We start from the raw sequence: 19,761 nt of genomic DNA, 5'->3' as shown, positions 1-19,761 counted from the left end.
ACTTGCTGCGCTGTGGTTGATGGTTAAACACAAAAGTGCCTAAAAGCGTGTATTTGCTCAGCACCTTTGACCTACTTGTTCTCGGGACACGGGATCACAAGCCTGGTCTTAGATACCGAAAGTAAAGCAAAGCCTTCTATGTCTTTTGTTTGATCCAGCTCAAGCTGAGCAGAGAGCCAGCCAAATCAAAGATTTTAAGCAGAAATTAAAACATTTGATTATTCCATAATGACAATATAATATATAAGGGATTGGGGGGGGAAAGGGAGTTACTGAGGCTCTAATCAAATAAAAGCCTTGGAATTTTATAAAGGACCTACTAGGAAATTCCGTTGTTTTACGGGTAGAGAGTAAGATTCAGGCAGATCTCATATTGGGTTTGCTTTATGCATAACTCCTGGAGACACAAAAAAATCCTGAAACAAAAAAATCAAAACATCTCAAAAGGACCTCAAACACAAGGAACGGAACTTGCCTGAGGTTTGTTGCTTGACATTAATGACTGTGAATACTGCATGGTGGTGGTCACCATCTTATGCCGTCTTCTAATTTGTGTTTCATAGCCAGTGTCATATCAGTGGTTTTAGGTTTCTGAAATGTTCCATATTGTTCTGCATAGTAAAAAATTTTCATGGAATAAATTAGCTTGTATTTCAAAACAAAAAATAGGCAGCTGTGCAGTTTATTACATTAGTTGTATTAAACAATTCACTTTGGAACAAATCAAATGAATAAAGAATATAGCAAAATTGGCTTTTTTTTCTGTTTAGACACATGGCTGTGAACAATTTATATTGTCATTATTTTTGTCTGCTTCAAACCATTTTTCATTATCTTAAGTTTTTGTATTGTTTTATTTTCAAAATTGCTAAGTGTCGTCTTTGCACTCACCAACGTAACAAAATTTTCATGAGCATTCACAGTAATAAAGCTCAGTTTGCAGATGGCAAAATTAAGAATAGTTACATGAAATGCAGCTGTTTGGAGAAGGAGATATTTTGAAGTGTCATGCGTATTCTTTGAAGTGTGGTGGATTAGGCACTCCAGTACTGTAAACCAGTTTGATTGTGCTGTAATTTTCAGTTTTATCAGCTATCCTTTTGTTGTGTGCTTTCATGTACTACCAGATATTACGACTGATAAAGACTACACATCACAGAATTAGTTTGTAGATATGTAGGACAAAATATAACCCTAAGTGATACCCAGTGCTGTAATTCATTCAGCTGTGCTGACTGGGTAGTGAAGTCCAACAGATCCTCCAAAAGCAAATTCAGTCATATATATGAATGCTTTAAGGCTTTTTATAGCTATCTGTGGGTTTTCCTCATAGTATGAAAGGGTGTGGAATGTTAACTGCAAAACTTCAATCTTTCTGTCCAGTTTTGATAGATAGTTTGGCTCCTAATGGTTTGTTGGTTTGGTTTTTTGGTGGTTTTTTTTTTTTTTTTTTTAAAGAAAAACTTTTATCTTTTTTCTTTATAATCTTCTGGTTGCTGATGAGTTACATGAACATATAACTTTGAAAGCTGATCCTCTGTCATATCTTTGGTTTCCTGCTATGATGGCTATTCATATTGAGAAAGAAACTGTAAAAGAAGATGCTGAATTCTTCCATCAGGAGAAATAAGCATTACCAAAGAACCTGTATCTGCTGAGATCATTCTGGATTTTCTCTATGCTATTTCGCAATGAGTCATTGCTAAAAATCCTGTATGTGTTCAAACTAACTATATGACATCATATCAACGTCATGGCTGGGTGAGTGTTTCAAGTGAGCGTGCCTCTAGCTACTGGAGCCTGCCGGTGTGTAGGGTGATTACTGGATGCTGTGTTGGCTGATTTTGCTGGGTTTTTTCCTAATCTTGCCATATAATTTGGAATTACTCTAGTAGAGAGCTAATGCCTGGCTAGTCAACCAAGGGGCAATACTCCCATGATCACGTTCTGCTCTGGCTGACCTTTACCTCGTTACAGGTGGACTTGTGTAAGGGCAGAGAAGCGTAGGAGCTCGCAAGCATGTGTTTATGTTGCGGAAAACACACAACCTGACTTCTTAGTCCAGTGGGTTGATGTGGATTCTCTTCTAGGTGGATGGACCTAGCCAACATCCAAAATACGTGGTGTCCTCACTCTAATCTCACATTAAAAAACGGATGACCTTGTGTTTACTGCTTTTTGATGAGCAGACCTTGCTCACAGTAGTACATCATAACCTAACCGAGTAGACCTGACTTAGAGGATATGGTGTAAATGAATGTCATTTTTAAAGACTTACCAGCATACCAGGTTTGCTCTATATTAAACAACCTGCTGCCCACCAACAAGCAGTAATAAAACCCCAGTGGTAAATGCCATAGACACATGGATGTCAGTGTAGGAATCCAGATAGCAGAGGGTAAAGACAAAATGTGACTTGTGCGGTGGTGGGGTAGTTTGAGAGCTATTGAGAAGGAAATAAAAAGAGGCTAGTGAGCCAGCTAAGCCGTTTGTTCCAGAAATTTGCCTTCATTGGTTTAAACTTCACGTTAAAATTACGTTTTTATTGTTACAACACTGACACATCTTTACGAGGAAGTTAATAGGAGGGAACAATCTTTCAGCAAATTAAATGAAAGGCTACTATTTCCAGCTGACATCTGTGAAACTGCTGCTACATTCCTTGCAGTAGTGCTTAGAGAAATAAATGAGCAAGTATTCATTGTAATTGAGCTTTAATGGTATCCGTATGCTATATATCTTGTAACGGTGCTCATGTTGTGTGGTTTCTGTGTAGTATAAAAAAATTGAGTATTAGTCTGTCAAAGGCCCATTAATGTAAATGTCTTGATTCAATACTTAGCCTTGGTGAGGCTCGTGTGTTTTAAATACATGCCAGCAAATCGTGGTTGGTGCAGCAAATCTGACAGTCTTTCTGGTTGACCTTTCAGGTTGTCCATTTCATGTCATACAGCATTCTTTCTAGATAATGGAATCTATTGGAGCAAAGATGATTTTAAAAATGTATCATTTTGATTTTAATTCTTTTCAAATTAATGTTTTCTAACGGGCATTAGAATGTGCAGTCTTTCAGCAATGTTGTTTCACATCATGTCATGATATCCTACTGAGGCCGTAAATAAACTGTTTTCTCTATCTTCTACCCGGAATTCATTTTGTAAATTAATTGAGTTTTGCTTAACTATGTTTTAGTCAGCATTGTTTTAACGGCTAATAGCTTTTGGACCTGTCTTTGAAGGCTTAAATCTCATTTTAGTATTCAACCCGTTGTATAGTTAAGGTTTACTAGCATCCAAGGTTTTCATGAGCAGTACAAGTTCACAAGCCTGCTTTTGAGTAACTAAATTTTGGACAGTGATTCAAACTTGCTTCTTTTTCTCCACTTAATGAAGTCTAAACTGTCCAGTTTTTGCATTATATAATGGTTCTTCTGAATGATCTACCACAGATGCTTTGATAAGGCATAGAAAATTAGAAGAGGACTATTTATGGGCTTTACTTGCTTCCCTCCTCCTCCTCCTCCTATAATGCAAAGAGATGGGATGCTGTAAAATTTTTATTACTATTTTTAAACAAGCTTAATTCATCAAGAATATATGATTTAGCTTTGTATCACTTTATCAGATGGTTTTTAGGAGGTTTCAGAAATGAAATAATCACAGGAAAGAAGGCAGAAGTCGTGTCATCAATCCATATGTTCCAATACTGAACACCTAAGCTGCGCCTAATTATCCCAGACAGATGTTTGTCTAGCCATTTCTTAAGACCTGCAACAAGGAGATTCCATGCTTTTCCAAGGAAGCTGATTCCAGTGCTTCTGTGTCTTCACTATTGTGAGGTTTTTGGGATGGGTGTTACTTTCTCTGTCTGTCCTGGGAGTTAAATACTTCGCTATTTCAGTGGAAGATTTATCCCCTTGTATGTGTTGGAAGAAGACTATTGCCATGTCTAATCTTTTATCTGTTAACAAGAGAACTCTTTCTCCCCTCAGCCCTGGGGCAACGCTTTTTGTGTTCCTGACAATTCCTGTTAGTCTTCTCTAAGCTTTCTAAACTTTGTCCCTGTCTTTCTTGAAATGTAGTTGGTGTCCAGTATTGGATGCAGGTCAAGGCAGGCCTTTCCATGAGCGAATAACATACGCCCTTCAGCACCCTCATTCCTCGGTTCACATTTAATCCACGTCGTACACCCCACGACATGCCTTGTTTGCATTTCCACTTAGCAGCCTGCTCATTTCTAAACCCTCCTTCCTCACGCCTGCTTCTCCAAGCTTTTGGGGATGCTTCTGTAGCAAATTCTAATCCTAGGTGGCAGCTTCCTGAATTCTCCAGACCTCTTTTCCTTTTTTTGAGTCAGCAAAATACTTGTCTTCTCAGAGCAGCTCTGGTATACGCTCTGCATCGCTTATGTTTATTTCCCCTCACTCAAGCACAACAGAAAGAGAAAACAAACATCGGACAAAACCATGGCATCACCATCACTTTTATGTATTGTTTTGTGTTAGTCTATACCATATCAGTACTTGATCCTCTGATATGTAAGACTTTATGTATTAGTATCTCTTGAGCCTCTTTGAAGTAAACAACCGGTTTATTCTTTCCTCTTTTCCTTTTATGTTCCTTTGTAATTGTATAGCTTTTTGTGCGTGAGCCAGATTGGTTTGTCGTTAATCAGTCATGTATTGACTAAACACATCTTAGATACTTCAGAGGATTAGAAAAAGACCTGTTGCCGTCCACAGAGACAGCAGCTGTAGCAGAGGTTGTTCTTCGAGCTCGCCTTTGAGGGAGGAGAGGGAGCCTGTTCTTTTATATTCCATCCCTGCGTTCACCCACGCATCACAGACAAGGCAGACTCTGGTTGCTGGCCCTTGACCAGACCCTTTGGAAATCTGCCGACCTGAAAGAGACGGGAGCGAGAACGGGGAGTCAGCTCCGCTTTTGTGTGTGCTCTGATCATTTTGACTTGGGCCAGGGTGTTGCTCTCATGCTCCCAAATTCGTAATATAAGGGTCAAGAAAAAAAATCATTTTGATAGAGTAGACAGACTCTTATTTTAAGTGACTCATAAGAGACCTAAAAGTAGTTTAGTTTGATGGCTTTTGAGTTCAAAGTCTTTCTGGTGCCCAAAAGACAATTGTGCACCTTACCAAAAAAACTTATTTTGACTGACATTACTTTTCAAAAGTGTCAAAAAGACTAACCAATATGCCGTATCTATCCAATATACTCCATTCCTGACTCGGTCTTCATTTTAGTTGAAGACCAAGTATGGCACTTCTTACGTGATGATCCTTGCAAGATACTCCATACTATACTATTCCAGTTTACAGCTGGAAATACAAGAAAGGAGAGAAAAAAAAAAAGGGGGGGGGGGGGGCTTAAAATACAGATTGTTGCACTAAAGCCATTAAAAGCAGTGAGAGATTACAAACGATATTTAAAACCTTTGACCAAATATTTTGCTGGAATTGGGACAGAAACCTGATTTTCTTAAATGTTTATAAAACTATAGCATCATTGTTTTCATTGGTAATTTAAAAAAAGAAAAATAGCAAGGTGTATGTCCCCTTGTGTACATTGTTTACTATGCAGAAGCTTTTTCAGTGGGGTTAATGAAACAGTCTGTGCTGGTGTGGGAACAAAAAAAGTACACATACTATCTCCAGCGGGATTCCAGAAGTGTGGTTTTCTTCTGAGCCTTTGATTATTCTATCATTTTAAATAGTAATCCCTTCATGCTGATTTCACTTCATCCGTTATTATCTTATTTTCATTGTATTGATTAAAATCCCATTACTGGTAAGAAAAGCTTATTTGACGACTTGATGCTAGCCTCTTTATTATCTGATAATCTGGTTTACAAAATCCTCTAAGGAATATCTTAAGTGTGGTCATGAGTATTAGTGCATGGATTGTGATTATTTTTTTAAGGAGTACTTTTAGAAGAGATGTTTGGTACTTCTCATTTTTCTGCTCTGCCGAGGTAGCATAGGTCTTTCAGCCTTTTTCAACTCTATTAAATTATTTGGTAATTGAATGGAAAACCCCTTTCCTTCTTCAAGATATTCACTACTTCAAGTATCATTGTATCGTAATTTAAAACATGAATTACTCCAAAAAGATTATGGAACAAAATTACTTTTTCTTTAAAAATACCGGTCTTGCCTAATCTGAGTTCACAGAGTTTTCAAGGTAATGTTTGTCCTCCCCCCACCCCCCGCCTTCTTTTTATGGTATAATCAGATTGTCCTGGGACATAATTTTTAGTGCATATCTGAGAATGAAGCTGTAATGTACTGTGCCTTGGCTGCCTGAGATAGTCAGCACCATTGGTTTCTTGTAAATAGCTCACGTATAAGATGAGCAGTAGCTGTGTAAAAGTATTTGTTGCTTGAAGTAATTGTAAGTAGATGAAAGGTGAAGTTCTGGAGTTGGTGGAACGCAGTTGAGTAACTGATAATGCTCTACCACAGGAAAAGTGTAGTGGGGATATTTTCCTCAGGTGAAAATGGGGTGCGTATTAGATTACGGGGGGGGGGGGGGGGGGGGGGTCCATCTGCCTGCTAGACAGTAAGAAATATTGCTATTTAATCATACCTTAGTTAATTAATTTGATCATATTTTAGCCATTGGTTGATTTTCCTCAATCGCACAAACAATGAGGGACTTGATTAATTGATAAATATGTGATCCAATGAAATCACATTTAATGTTTATTAAACCGTATTACATTATGTTTGGAGCATAAGTATAACACTGAGAATCAGAAACTGGTAAATAATATAGTTATCTTCCACATGCCCAGTGATATACATGAAACTGGTGTCATTTGAGAAAAATAGGAATAGTTTTTTATCATTAAATGACCGGTTTATACTGAATAATACATATCTTCTGTAAGTGTATAAAGCGAGGAAAAAGGATTCTGTAAATTGCATGTGAGTACTTCTGTTCGTTAAATTAATTGACTTTAATCTTGATTTTCAAATAGTTATGGGCACTGAAGGATAAAGCTGTGCGTAAGCAAATGTGTTATGTGCTGGGAAAAGAAACCAGAACAGTCTGGTTTTACATTGTATTACTGATTTTCAGAAAGAGAACCAGATCCCAAATCTGAATGGTGTTAATGGAAAGGATGTATACGGTGATACTGGGTTTCAGTTAGGCTGCAGGGATTCCCTGTATTCATGCTACCTATTGTCTCTGCAATAATTTTAATGACAGTTACAGCATTTTTAGGCTTGACCAGTGTCTGTTGAAGCCACCAGGAGTTATTCTGTTGGCCGTAAGGATCAAGTCCTTAGTGACTGGCACTTGGGAAAAACAAATGTTTATCTGATCCCAGAACAAATGGGTTTATATGACACAGCTATGTGTGGGTAAAGGAGAATGAGAAGACTAAAGCAGACTGTAAAAAAGGGACACTTATACTTTTCTTAAAGCATTTGTCAAAACAGATTATGTCTTTAGCAACACTAGTCTAAAAAAGACTCCTTTGGATTTTTTTATCTGGAAAACCTGTCTCTTTCAGTGAACCAGAATGCCATTTCAGTAGTGTTTCGTACAGCTGTCACAGCATCTGTGAAAGCACATACTGAAGAGAGAGGTTTCCCTCGACAACAGTGGTGTCCCTGTATTGTACGTGTGTCGATTGATACACGTATCTGTGAATGCATATGCAAGTGTAATTTATGGCATTTGTAAGTTAACGTTATATCAGATGAGTATCACAGCTGCAAGTCTTGTGACAAGCTGTCCAATATCTGAAACCACTGTTGATCCAACAGCTGTATTTAAAGGAGAAAAAATTGACTGTCAGTCAGAAAGCCTTTGGCGTAGGCTCCTTGCAATGAATGGTAGCTACAAAACTGCTTAAAACAGACCTTTGCAACTTGTCAGCCAATTATTTTTAATAACGGAGCCACGCAGTTAGTGTAATGATTTTGATTCTCACTTCAAACACTTAATGGTACCACATGCAATATCAAGCACAATAAATGTGACTAAATGCTTTGAAAGTCTTTTTAACTTAAATGACTGTAAATCCACTTAAAATATTTTCTTGACATGAGAAACTAATAAAAGCTAATTGAGTTCAGAAAAGTAAAAGATTAAAACCACTTTTTTAAAAGTTACCATCTGGTGGTAAGGAATGAATATGATCTGGAGACACAAGAGTGATACACATATTTTTAAAATGACTGAGATTGAGATTAGGATGATCTAGAGTATTATAGAATCAGCGCTGGGAAGTGGGAAAGTGGGAATTAATGGCTGGGAATTTTCATACAGCCTGTCACTTGCCATCCGTTGCTTTGGTGCTTTGAATCTTTACCTTCTCTGAAAAGTCCTTGTCAGACTGAAAAGACCAAATACTCGGATTTTGTCCTGTCCAGAAGATCAGTAGTGGCTTTCCTTGAAAAAAATGACTCCTGCCACTGTTTTCACAATATTTCAGTACACTAATATTCTTGACTGGGTTGTGAGTGTCCTTAACCTGAACTGGAGGTGACTGCTGTTGCAGGATCTCTGTCACAGGAATGCATCTTGCTGCTTCCCACTTGAGGCCGTGTGGAGACAACTTAAAGATCTTAAGTGACTGGCAGCAGAGGGAAGAATATCTGGTAACATGGAAGTCAACTGGGAGAGCAAGAGGAGAGTTGTGGGTCCACAAAGGAAGAGCGGCAGTAAAAACCCCTGGGTTCTAGCATCAGTTCTCCACACTGTTTCTATGTTACCTAGTCACCTGCAAATGCAAGCTGCTCAACACTCATCTTCATAACAAATTATTTTACAAAGGAAATGAATAACATTTATTTGCAATTGGACAACGCAATTGATAGGACACAAGAATAATTTAGCAAAGCTTGAATATCAGTTACTGGTAAAGGAATTCTGATGTGGGATAGAAACTCACTAAAGTCAAAAGTTAATGAACTAATCAGGGTGGATGGGGGATTTATAGAAAATCCTCAGCAGAAAAAAAAGATAGCCTAAAAGGTGAATGTTGGAAAAGTGATAAAAAACTGGGAGTCTTACAGAGACCTGTACTGACCGAAGTAGTTCAAGGCTGCGGATTGCCATGGCTATGGTGGTTCAAGGCAGCAGGCACTCTTATTTATTGTGAAATGTAAAGTTCTAATGTAAGTTTTAGACTTAAAGTTAGTTTGCCTTTTAGGATTAAAAGGCATGGGAGAGAGGAAGAGAACATATGTAAATGGTGTTTGCCATGGACTTTTCCAAAATTCTTACTTTTCTTCCCAGTGAATCTGTTAAGAAGGTGTTTTCCGTTGGCTTCTGAAAACCAGGAGTTTCTGGGGGTTTTCTTGGTTTGGGTTTTTTGGGGCTTGAGGGTATTTTTTTTGGAGGTGGAGAGGCTTATTTTTTGGTTGGCTTTGGTTCTGGGAGTTTTTTTAGACTAACACCGAGTTATACCAGTTGCTACTGTAGGGAATTTATTCTAATACCTCCTTCTTCTACACTCTCTAACTTATTATTGCATGGATGGCAGAACTGTAGACTTCCATTCATGACTTTTGATTTCCTGTTATTTTCACTTTTCTTCAGGGACCTGATTAAAAGTAGTCTGTGCTGGTACTTATTATCTCCAGCCTTGCTCTGCTGTGTTGTATTCCCTCCTGCTTTTTTAGCCCTTGGAATTGATTAATTAAAACCCTTAGTACATAAAGTAATAGGAGACATGAATTGTTTAGTTTATTCATTAGTGTGGTGTGGGAGACATGTAGGTCTGTGCTGTGCTCAGATAACTTTTATCAGAAATGATTACGGTCACAAGTATAGTTTTAGTACGGTTTTAGATGAAGACACTAAAAATTGCCTTTAAACACTTGACATGTCTCATAGCGACATTTCAAATTACGTACTGCTTGACTACTAATTCTCGCCCTTTCTCACACTCCTCCATGTGGGTGCGTACATGTGAGCTTACTCCTCTGTTGGTTTGCCGTAGGGTGCCTGGTCCACAAGCTTTGATGCTCCTTTCGAGCACCAGTAACGTGAGAAGTGTCACAGGGCAGACAGCCAAAAGGAAAGGATTGTATGAACCCTGCCAGTAAAGTCCTAAAGAAATTCAGTCTTTTTCCACAGAGAAATGCTACAGGAATTTGACGTAAACAAAGCAGCCCAACAGTCTGAATGGACTGGTAAGAATAAGATACTCTGATTATTTTAAGCATCAATAGACATAGTATTGCTAGATCCCGATGTTCAAAAACAGCGTATCAGATCACAAAAGAAGTATCCGATGGTGTCTGGTGGGTTTTGGAGCCCATGGAGGAGGTGTTTTTATTTTTATTCTCAGCAGCTGTCAGACTTCAGTGCGTACAGTAGAGCATGATCTTCCCACGGGCAAGTTCACTGGCCTTTGCTTATTCTCTGCTGCTCTCCAGAGGCAGATGAGATTGTCTCCTCTTCGTCTTGGTTCTCTCTGGCATTTTGGTCTCCACCTGCGTCTCGGCTCCTCCTGCTCCCTCTGCCGCTGTTCCCATTCACTTCAGTGTCCACTCCCTTCAGTATTTCCCCAGGAGGCATCATTAGACCAAATCACGAGCAAATAAGTTTCACCACAGGGGGCTGGTCCTGTAGCCATGAGAGTAAGTTTGATGGTGGTATGGATCGGTGTCTTTTTTTACTGAGCAAAGAGTACTTAGTGGGGCTTCATGGACTATGACTTGGACGTGGAGCAGGAATAACTAACTCTCTTGCCTTCCCTGTGTGTTTGTACGCACGCTTCTGCAACACCTCCTCCACCGCTGACTTGATCCTTCTGGGAGGTGGCGGGGACCTGTCCTGACAGAGGCCACAGCACAGGTTGATACTGGAAATTTCGTCCTTCACGCACCTTCTTCTCGCTTTCTGCTTTTACATTAACAGTGCTCTTCAGTCTCTGTTGCTGTTCTGTCCAGTTTCAAGAGAAATTGCCTGTCGGCCGCCTCGAGGAAGGTCAGCCCACTCGATAGCGTTCCATGATTGCTGAGCATTTTAACCTTTCGCCTTGCAAGGGCAGTAGAGACCGTCCTAGGACAGCTTTAAAGGTCGCTGAGTAGGTTTCCATACAAAGGTGAAGGGCAAAAATGTGGGGAGGAGGGTAACTTTTGTTCTTGAAAAATTTAACCATCGGCAGTGCAACTGATGTGCCTAGGTACTGTAGGGTCTCTAAAACAACTGTTAATCTTCAAGAACCACAAAACTATTCTGACTGGTCCTGTCTTCCTAAAATTGACAAGGGGAGCAAAGAGACTGTTTTTTCTTCTGCCCTTTTACAGACAGACATTTCTGTAATGTTTGGATTGGAAGGTGTGCTGCCTGCATTGCCTTTGAGGGACCTGATGAAGCTCCTGGAGAAAAGCAGGGGTCTTGTTTTAAGATCTGTTTCATATTAGCATCTTTTTGCAGCTGTGCTGGTATTTTCTCACGTGATGAACGGGTCAGCCACAGTAATCTGACTTCCTACTCTCATTTCCAGCTAGATGATGATGTGTATGTACTCCAGTACAAATGGATGCATCTCCTGTACTGGCAGAACTGAAGTGGCCAGGAGATCAGCCTATATATTAGTGCTGACACTGCATATGACTAGGCAAATAGACAAAATTAATGTTCCCAAACTAATGGCTCTTGAGGCTATAGCTCTTCATTATCTCACTTGTTACAGTGAAAAAAAACCATTCGTGTTCTGTCTGACATTACAACATAGAAATTTTTTTATTCCCCGTTGTACTGTAAAATTGAGTAACCACTTTTGTTGTTAGTCTTCATCCTGCAGTTGCTGATGGGACTAATTCACTGTCTGCCTTCTCCTGCTAAGTCAGCATCCCTAGAAATCACCTCACCAGGTAATAGCTGGTATCAGTCAGTCTTCAGAGGGCGGCTCAGCTGAGCAGGGAGCTGTCAGGGGGGCAATGATTAGCCAAGGGCAGCAGGTACACGTTGTCACCCCAAAAAACTAACCAGCTGTTAGCATTTGCCTAAACGACGGTCCTAACAGACGAATAAAACAGACATCAAAAACTACCACAAAGGCTAGCTAGCTGATTTAAGTATCTTTTTCTGCTGTCTCCAGCTGCTGAGACATTGTGTGGAAGATGGTTAACCAGTTTATAATCATTTTTCTTTCTCTGGAAAGGGATACTGTGGAAAAGTCAGAGCTCCAGCAGGAGCCTGTCTTGGTTGATGCTGTCTGGGGGGAGATAGGGACCTCGTAGGCCTGCAGAAAGTTAATTGCCATTTATTGGAAGTTGGGCAGGAAGGGGTTTCGCCCTTGCTACTGGGGCTAGAAATACACAGGTACGGTGCCAGCCTTTTCACGGGTCCCCCCCATTTGATTTTGCCAACAAGGTGCTGTCCTGGCAGCTCCTGCCGCTAAACTTGGGTGGAAGAGTACCAGTGGTGTACGCAGACGTGGGGTTTCTGGGTTCCTGTCTTTCTTCTGTCAAATAGGGGTACAGATGATTTGCTAGGTATGGGGAAAACAAAACCACATTAAATATCTTTTGAAGCGTTAACAAATAAATGATCAATTTCGGTGCTTGTGAAGACAGGCCCTTCGCCAGGATCCCATATGTTTTACTCTTAGGGATGGGGGTGAAGGAAATTAAAAAAAAAAAAAAATCTTTTGAGCATGTATTTATCAAATACAGTAGTTGAAACTTTAGCAAGCATTGCCTGTGTGCTCCATGGTTGGGGTTTTTTTTTGTTTGTTTTAAAAAGTATGAACCTCTAATAAAATAATTTCATTCTTCATCACAGCTTCTTTATAAATTAAATCATAAACCATAGCGGATTAGCAGTGTTAGTTAGCTGCAATATGAAAAGGAGAAAGTTGCAGCACAGGAGTTTGAAGGGAGCCTCTTCTGAAAAGTATCAACAGCAGATAGATCACCCTTTATCTTTCCCAGTGTGGTCTATGGTATTGGATTTAGCTTCTCTCTTAGCAAGTTGTTAGGAAGGGATGTGTGTCTATGCTTTCTGGGAAGAGAAGAAGCCACTCGTCATTTATTTTTGTGACACATCAATAAATGGTTCCATTCAGGGCAAAATAAAAAATCATTCTTATGAAAGCGTTTTCAGATGTGGCAATCCTAAATAATGCATGAAACATTAGATATTGTATGAAAATGACCTCTGAGTATCATCTGTTTGCCTGCCTTAGTGACTCCTTTAGCTAGGGGATCACAGAATGCAACTATAGTATCCATGAAGTATTTTTTCCTATTATTTACTTATTTTTATGTTGGGGTGTGTGCCACAAAGTATATTTAGAACATATTAATTGTTTGGGTTTGAGTTCATTCCTTTGCCTAGGAAATGCTGAAAGCAATTAAGTTTTATTTAGCATTTTGGCATATTTTGTGCCATCTATGGCTCTATATCAACTTAATCACTTAAGTGTATTTTGTTTTAAATGAGAAGTAGATACTGATTATGTAAATGAAAACCTGACCCTTTACTGACCCCTCTTCATTGATTCTAAGGAGACTTGATTGACTTAATTAAATTAAAATATATTAATGAAAGACTGGTAGTGGCAGAGAAGAAATACATTGAAGGCTTTTGCAATGTACAAACACTTTATTAGAAATGCAGTGACTGGCCATTATGTAGTTATACTGACTTTCTATAAAAGGAAGACATTTGTTTAAAAAAAGTCATCTATAGAAATAATTACCAATTCTGCCAAAATGGAGTGTGCCCTTGGAGATTTTTCTCACTGGATTGAAATATGGCAGAGAAAATAATAACAAGTTGACACGTATGAGAGAAATTTTGGGCGTAATGCATTGTGTTAACCTGTCTATTTTACTAATTCATTATATGTGGCAGACTTTGTATGGCTTTGCCTGGCTAGGTAAAGATTCGTGGACTTCGAGGTATCCTTTTCATGTCACGGTACTGCAGAAAGGTTTTCTGTGTTTATTTTTGTAGTTTAATCTGCCAAAAGTTATCTTGCAATGTTTTATAAAAATGTCGTGCAAATGTGGCCAGTATAAAAAAGGACCATTAAAAATAAATTGTGAGCTGTTAAAAAGCTTATTTTATAATTAAAGATGTAAGAGAGAAAGATAAATATTATAATGTAATATTACAAAGTGTTTATCTCCAGTCCTACTTTTTGTTATATATACTAGCCTGTAGAGAGTTAAAAAAATTCATCTGACACCTGTGAAGCTAATTGATATCTTGGGGAGATTTGGGCACCTGGCAAGGGGTAACTGTAGGTGAGACTGGTCTCCCTGGGTTTACTCTGTAAAGGGACAGACTCCGTCTTTAGCTTAATCTCCTCTGTGAAGTGACTTAATTCTGTCACCTCCCTGCGCTGATGCTCGGGGGAGCCCCGACGAGATTTCTTTCTGTGAACACCCCTGCTGGAGTTGCACTGCTCTCCCGTTTCCCCACCTTTGCTGCCGGGCAGACCCGCAGCTGGTTCGCGGTGTCCGTCCGCTGAATTACAGTCTGGGCTGTAAGCCGTGCAGCCGAATCGCGTGTGGCCGCAATCTTAAGGCTGAAACGTGGGAAAGCGATCGTATCATGCTTTCAAAATTGTCTGAGGGCCACAGGCTTCCTCTGGGGGGAAAAGCAGGGGATGATGTTTTCCTTCACAAAAAAGCTAATAATTTTACTTTATTTCTATTTATAAGGCACGTACGCTTGGGGGTTGAGACTCGGGGAGAAGCGTGAAGCGTGTCCTGGGGAGCTGGGAGGGAGAAGGAGGAGGAAAAAAAGCTGCAGGAAAGTTTGTGTGGCCTTTGCATCACCCTCCCCCTTTTCCTTGGCCCCCATTTGGGAAGGTCCCTCTCCCCCGTGGGCGTCGGAGGGGTGGCCGGTGGCACGGAGCGAGGCGAGTGAGCCAGGGGCTGCGGGTTCCCGTTAAAACAGGATTAAGCCCAACCAGTTCCAGCCGTAAGTTGTATTCTCCGGGCAGATCCCCTTGTCCCCTCAGCGCTCCTGGAAGTAGCAGGCACAACCTGCGTGCTCCAGCTGGAGTCTCACGGCTCTGGTGAACTTAAATGGACCCTTCGCAGTGCCGTGTTCTCACTCCTCTGCCGTAGCGTTTTGCATTTTCACCCACCTTCCTAGCTGGAGTAGCTTTTTTTCAAAAAAGATCAGCATTAGTAGAGTCCAAAGGGGCTATAGGGAGTTATTTTCATATTGAATCCTAAAACCTTTTGCAACAGCAGCTCTTGGACACTTCACATCGTTGCTGCTGGATCCGTTTTATTTTGTCCTTTCACCTTTTCTACTGGCTAAGTCTGCAGGAGGGTACTGACTATTAGGTTGTGGTGCTTTTGCATTTTGCATTAAATATTGCAATTCTGAAGTCCTGCTCTGCCTACAGCTTCTGGAGTTGTCCTGGTACCCTCCAGGAAAGCTTGGGGGATAATAAACAAACTGTCTGCAGAGACTGAAGCAGTTCTGCTCACTGATGGCAAGAATTTTGATTTGATAAGTGTTCTGACCCTTTGAAGTATTTGTGCAGTGTCCCTGAGGATTTGCTGTTCCTTTCAGTTGAAAATTAGCTGCTGCTTTATATATATTGGGGACATAATATAATTTTTTAATAACCTCGTAAATATTGTTGTGCCTCTGAATTTCAGTAATTAAAAAAAACCCCGAACTTTATAATGTGTATATCCTCTGTGGTTCTCTCCCCTGGTACGTTCTGTACGTTTTAGAAGAGATACTGATCTCATACTTTCTGTTCCTTTGTACAGAAGGACCAGCAGTGGTCTACTGGAAAAATACTGAGTTGAGTTACCAGCAGCCCAGCTCAATCAGGCTCATATTTCCTGAGAATGAATGACAGCAGAATTACAAACACTTTATTTCAGATTCTGGGGCAGTCGGTATTCACTAGCAAAGTTTATAAAATAAATGGGAAATATTGTAAAACAGTGATGGTCCTGCTTTTAATACGCTTTTCTGATCCAGATCCTTACTTCAGATTTCACTTAATTACATAATACTAGTTATAACAGTGGTTATAATAATATAGAAACAAGTTCTAAAGTTCTATTAATATTTTACAGAATTTTTCAATGGGTTTTAAGTAGTATAAACAACACGATTTTAGACACAATGATTTGAGATACGTTAAAATAGCGCCCTGTAAACTGAAATGATTTTAGTACCGGTCTGGAACTTGAAACCAATTTAAGTACTGTGGCTTCTTCCTTCCTTCCTGAAGGGTATAGAAGTTTTATTTCGGACTCTGATGTCAGTGCATGACTGACACTTCGTACAGGTCGTAGTGACTATCAACATAGTAAAACTGAAAAATACAGTGGCAAAGTAAATTACAAAAAGCAAGCAAGATAAAGGAATGCAGCTAATAGAAAGGGCGAGTGTCGTACCTGGGCACCCTTTGCTGTCCTCTACCAGTGGTGGTACGTATCTTTGGATCTCTTTCGGAAGAGTGCATTTGTCAGCTTACAAGGTAGTTGGGACATGAAACCAGTTTGGAAGAATAACTGAGTGAAAATAAGCTGCAAAAAGATTTCAGTGTTTTACAGATTTTGCTCTGGTCGAGATGAGTGATCCGCATGTAAGTTTGTACAGCTCACAAACAGAGCCATGAGCCAGCTTTTGAAAATCTCCCAAATGCCCTGATCATTCTTCAGGTTTAGATTGCTGCTGTAGCTTCTTGACCCGAGTAAGGGGTGCCCTTGGAAGAAAAACTGTAGGAACTTGCAACGTTATACGTAGTTTTGCTAAAACTTGGAGTAGCAATAAAACCTTTCGCCAGAGCCCCAGGCTTGCATCTCAAGACTTCAGGAATAAAGCCTATAACTTCATAACTGAAGAGTAAATAGATACCCAGCATTGCCTTTGTGGCTGAAGAGTAAATAGGTATTTTTTTAACTTTGGAGAATTTTTTGTCACCCCGATAATATTGGTGAAGAGCTTGAAAAATGTCTGAGTTGGGAGTTCTGGATGTGTTGTCTGATGCATGGGCAGAAATCAGTATTTTACTATGCCTGGTTATTAAGATTTACTGAGCTATTACACTTAATTTATTGTACGTTATTTTCTAGGGCATCTCATGTCATTTATAAATGTGCTCGTTGTTTATAATCCTTGACACAGAAGTCTTTTTCCATTTCACCATGTTTCTTCACCTGTTGAGGTTCTATCTTGCTTAAGGTCTGTCCTGTTTAAAAGCATACAATATTGAGGAAAATTGGGGGGGAGGGGGAGAGCACCCTCTTCAGTTTCCTTTTTTTAAGCCAAGAGAGTTAAACAAGAGCCAAAGTCTACATTCCCTGGTCAAAAAAGGTCAGAGAGTATGAAACATCTCTCATTCTGTAGGCTGAGAGCTTTGTCGAGTATCTCCTGGGCTCTAGTAATGTCTCTAGCTGTGCACACTGGACTATCACCTTAAAATAAAGATAGAGTTAAATGGAACCAGGAGCAATACTGTGGCTGGTGCAGTTAGTATGAGGGAATATGGAACACTTACCTCTTTCATTGCTCCCAAACATGAAATATATGAGAGAATATCAGACATCCATGGCTGAAGGTTGCATGAAAAAGTTAAGGCACTGAATTGCAATTCTTGGGTTCTATCACTTGAACCGAGATTGTCACTTTTGGCTTAGAGCCCCCATCTGTGACTAAACCAACAGATATCCTCATTATTTTGCAGATTTGCCAGAAATATGTTGATGCCTTCCCCCCCCAACCAGCTGTCCCAACTGAAACAAAAAAAAGCTACATTAAATACTACAGAGATGCAACATAGATGTTTTTCTACTTTTCTTGCATGCAAGTTTCTAGTTTTCAAACCATTTTAAGCAGGAAGAATCTTCCACTCATGGTAAAACGTATTGCTGCATGCAGAAAACTTCTCGATAGCTGGGCTTGAAAATTTTTCTGGTTAACAAAATGCAGTACATCAGAATGTTGACAGGTTGTGTTGATATGAGCAGACGTTGTGGTGGAGTGCAAGCGGGAACTTTGTTATGTTTTCTGCTAAGTTTGGTTGATGCCTGGCTGCAGAAACAGCTCAATGTTTCCACTTTGAGATTGATTGAGAAATTTAATAGAAAAAAAGTGGGCTTTTGCCAGTTGCACCATAACATGGGAACTTTTCAAAACCTTGAAATATTTCACTTTTTTTTTTTTCTTCCCTAGCGAGCTCTATTTACCGGTAGTATGTTATGTTATCTCTTTTAATCTGGGTGATTTGGAAACGAGCTAAAATATTTTCACCCAGAAGTCAGCAGTTAGGCAGGACTTGGGCCAGTGTGTCCCAGAGATGGTGCCCGTTCTTGGGTGAATAATCAGTCTGCAGGTGTAAGCTCTTCGCTCTGTAGATAAGAGGTTTCCAGACATGTTGTCTGCAGTACTCACCTTGATCTTATTTTCTAATATCTTATGCTTTTACGTCACCATTTGGAAAAATTCTGACCCACGGTAGGTTGAAGTGCAGACAGCTTGTAAGCCGGGCGGGTTTTTCTCTTTGCTTTTGTTTTCATCAGATGTAAAAAGCACTCTAATCTTTGTAAGATCGCTCTTAAAATGAGATATTCAGATCCCATAAAACTTGTGTTCTGTTTCTGTCGTACAAATATCATATCGAAGTTCGATTGCGTGCATCTTTGCAGTACGCCGATTTCATTATGTCATTGATTTTGCCTGCAGCTATGAAGATTAGAAACATTTCTCTTCTTTGGAGTTTTGGGCAATCATTTGCATCAGGGGACTTCCATGAGTCCCGGCCTCTTCATGGTCAGCCAGGGGAGCCACATCTGTCCTCTTTCCTTTTGCTCCACCGAGTTCTCCCTCCACTCAGCGCTCGCGTAAGCTTAGTCACTCAATGCTTTATGGTCTGGGAAAAAGAAAATCTAGAGCGTACCTATGGGGAGTATTTGACAGATGCTATGGTACTTCAGAAATGGGACAATACAAATCCACCTATCAGTAGGTAATATTCTGGGTTTGGTTTTGGTGGTACTTGAGTAAGTTCCAGCGGTGCCTTCAGCTCCAGGCCAGGCAGCCAAAGGTGTTGCACGGTTTAAAGCCATGATATTTAAGTAGAACACGAATGTGCTTTTTGTTTGGAGCCGTTACTCTTCTTTTAAAGTTTAATGACTTGTTTTTATTTTGTGTGTGTGACAGAAATCTCAAAATAATGTGTTAATATAGCTAGTGGGGAAATTCACTTAATGGAGCCTTAATTTCATTATATGGGTTAAACTTCAGTTATAAATACTTGACCTTTTGAAGAAGAAATTTTAATGCAACAGAGGACTTCCATCATGATGAACTAAAGATGGGGTTCCTTGGGGGTTTTGCTTTGTTTTTTTCATAGTATGATTCACATTTTAGCTCAGGAAGAATACCCGATTTTTATGGTTGTGCAAGTGCTAACTGATGACTGTAGTGGCTGCTTATGTGTAAAAGTAAAATTACATTTTTATTTTTATATGTGTGTTTAATGCTGTTTACAACTTGAAAATAAGGAAGACATTCCAGTACCTAATAAGTGTATTTATATCCAACATTCATGCTAATAATATGCTGGTCTAATATGTTATTATTCACCTAGATGCTCCAGAAAGTTGGCTAGCTTTTCTTTAATTTCAGGGGGTTTTCTGAATATTGCTGCTGGAAATTTCAAGGGAAAAAAACCCAACTTTTTGTAATGAAACTTCAGCAGGCTTTTCATCCTGAATCTCAACCAGCTTAGTTTCTAGTGGGGATTTAGCAATAAATGTGCTTTTCTCTACTCTCAGCACAA

The 19,761-nt window shown here is 39.7% G+C and overlaps 1 protein-coding gene across 1 annotated transcript in view; it reads left to right on the top strand.

Moving 5' to 3' along the window:
• MAN1A1 (mannosidase alpha class 1A member 1) overlaps window positions 1-19,761 on the top strand; it is a 149,811-nt gene that overhangs the window by 98,533 nt on the left and 31,517 nt on the right. The window lies entirely within an intron of this gene.

Source organism: Accipiter gentilis, chromosome 15, assembly GCF_929443795.1.
Source record: "Accipiter gentilis chromosome 15, bAccGen1.1, whole genome shotgun sequence".
NCBI lineage: Eukaryota > Metazoa > Chordata > Aves > Accipitriformes > Accipitridae > Astur > Astur gentilis.
The sequence above is the reverse complement of the archived record's forward strand: the minus strand, read 5'-3'. Positions and strand labels throughout refer to the sequence as shown.